Below are 3118 nucleotides of genomic sequence, written 5' to 3'. Positions count from 1 at the left end.
ACTAACGCCAGTGTACAAGAATAACCTACTTCACATGGTCTTTAAAAAAGGAAAAGAGGAGACTTGCATACAGCTCAGTGCAGAAAACCTGCCTAGTATGTTAGTATTGAAGAGTCTGGTTTCATCCAACCTTCAAAAACAAAAGCAAACAAACAAATAAACAAAAAACAAAAACCACCCATTAACAACAAAAACAACAATAAAAAGCCAAACCCAAACTCAAAAGAGCAATTAGGAAAAAAAATTCTACATTTAATATTTTAATAATAAGGTATTTGCTGTTGTAATTTATGAAGATGTTCGGTGTTTGAAACCACTTTCTTAGAAGGTAAAGGGGAAATGTAATTATGGAGCAAAGCAATTTTCATAGATTTCTAGCAGTAAGTTCAATGTATAGCTGCACCTCCTTTGTCTGTTTTACGCAGTGAGCACACAGAGCAGACAGCATGAACAGAGCAATTCAACCTTTAACTGGTGTCTGTCACTCTAACACAAAGTTTCATTCAGCAAAATAAAGGTGGAAGTTGTTTTTCTTTTTCAATATAACTGCTTCACTGGAATTCTAAATGTAATAGATTTGAGAGCTTAAACCGCATTTTATCTTTAGAGGAAGTGTAAAAGGAGATCACAAGTCCTCCCAGAGCTCTGGCCCAAACCTGCATAAATTCTCCGTTATCAAGGTCTCCCATTCAGAGTGACCCTAGGTAAAAACTGCAAAGAGCATTGCCATCCAAAGGCTTTGAGAGGGGCGGGGCTTAGAGATAAAGCAGTTGCCTAACATTTCTTAGGCCCTGGGGTTGATCCTTATAATGCTAAAATGAACATTGAGACAGCCAGACAGCCAGATAAACAACACCCCCCCCCAAAAAAAATCAAATCAAAAAATCAAACAACAATACACTGAGTTGAGGCTTGATACATGCTCTTGACCCCAGCTCTGGAGACTGAAGGACGAGCACCTCAAAGATAGCCTGGGCTACTTAGTAAGACCTTGACTCAAAAACCAACAAAACGCACAACTGAGTTCACTCTACTGTTTGTTTAAGCTCATCATCAGCTGATTTTTATTTCTTGAACTTTTTAAATATTTCACTGAGATCTTAGATTCTCCTGTGTGTATGAACCATACCAGCTGCTTTCTCTGTTTGGACAGATTGTGGAAAGTGAAGATTAGAAACAATTGCTTTTCTAAAACTGTTCTAATTGTGTGTGTAGTATATGTATGTGTTCATGTGGGTGTGTGCACATGTGTGTGTATGTATAAAGGCCAGAAGCTGTGGTAAAAATAACTTCTTGACTAACTCTCCACCTTTTTGAGACATGGTCTGCAGTAAACTCAGATGTCATTGATTTTGTTAGACAGGCAGGCACATGAGCTCTAAGGGGCATTCCTGCCCCATCCTTTCCTCCCTATGATGGTGAGGTTACCATGGGAGACACCGTGCCCAACTTTTATATGAGTGTTAGGGATCCACTCAGGTTCTTACGCTTCCACAATGGGCAATTTATTAATTTAGTCAGGCCCTATCACTCCAGTTGATTCTGACCCCTTTCGAATTACAGAAGTAATTATAAATATAGGTAGTGGTCTAAAATAGCAATATTCATTTGAAAACTAAAGAAAAATATTCAGATTGTATTATTCACTGATTTGCATAAAGATCTATATATTTTTATCATATTGGAATAATATGTATATGATGCTTGAAATTCAGAAATTCTAAACTAAATATTGAATGTAATTTTCTTTTGATAGTTTTCATGCATATTCTCAGCTTAGCACTTTGTTAAGAACTTGTTCCAAAAAACCAAAACTAGCTCAAATCAACAACAAAAAAAGATAAAGTTTATGATATACTAGGGTGCTGAAGCATCCATTGTCCACACCTGAACATTTGAGTTTTATGTTGAGGGTGCATTATTGTTACACTTCCTAGTGGTGCCTATGGCCCATTCCTAAGAATGACTTCCCCCATCACTCCTTTTCCTCTGGTACTCACTGTTACACTCTCAGCTCCTGAGAGGGAGATTAATATGCATTTCAGTCTTTCAGTTACTTGTCTCCTCTTCAGTGTCTGCTCCTGCGGTGTGTTTATGTTTAGTGGAACTACTCATTTTTTGTTGATTTTAAATGGCGTTTGAATCTTCCCGATGCTGTTTTTTAAATCAGGTGTGTCTTTAGCCAATATTTTTTCTGAGTCTTAGCTTGCTTACCCCTTTCTCTCAAAAGTATCTTTTGTGCATCAGAAACTTTTATTTTCAGTGAAGTTCACCCAGTGTCTTTTGTAGCTGTGCCTTAAGTATATGTCTACAGGGCCATTGTCATAGCACACATGGCCTAGGTGGTTTTCTCCAGCTGTGAGTAGTTCATAGTTCTCTGCTTCATACTGTGTCCGTGATTCACTTTGAGTTAGCTACGGTGATGAGCCTAAGGGCCATTTGCTTATTATCTATTTTTCGTTGTTTCACTTTTCTATTCTCTTTTAGATTGGTGAAGTATTTATTATTTTACATCCATTATTGGATTATGTACAATATATTCTCTTTTTTATTTTAGTGTTTGCTTTAGTCTTAATTATATGACTCTTCTAATAATCTCTTACTCCTTCATGTCTGGTGAAATGACTTATAGAAGTCTGTTCTCATATCTTTTGGGCTCTTTAGTTATATACTTTAATTTTTAACATATTTTATAATGCGCTAGTCAGATTTCTGTTAGTATAACAAATCTCTGAGATAATCAACTTGTAAAGAATGAACACTTAGCCCACACCTGCGGATCCTGGCCCGTAGCAGCTCTCTGCTCCCAAACCCCGTGGGAGAGAGACCTCATCGCCTGGTCAGGTGGGCACTCCTGAGGATGCAGAGCGGAGGAGACCACCAACACTACCCACCCCTGCCCACATCCCTGGCCCAAGAGGAAACTGTATAAGGCCTCTGGGTTCCCGTAGGGGAGGGCCCAGGAGCGGCAGGACCCCTGCGCCTGAGACAAACGCCAGAACCTGAAGGAAACAGACCGGATACACAGTTCTATGCACCCAAATCCTGTGGGAGGGAGAGCTAAACCTACAGAGAGGCAGACACGCCTGGGAAACCAGAAGAGACTGCACTCTGCGCA

The sequence above is a fragment of the Rattus norvegicus genome, chromosome 2, assembly GCF_021556685.1.
Source record: "Rattus norvegicus strain SHRSP/BbbUtx chromosome 2, alternate assembly SHRSP_T2T, whole genome shotgun sequence".
In the NCBI taxonomy this organism is placed as follows: Eukaryota; Metazoa; Chordata; class Mammalia; order Rodentia; family Muridae; genus Rattus; species Rattus norvegicus.
Note: the sequence above shows the minus strand (reverse complement) of the source record.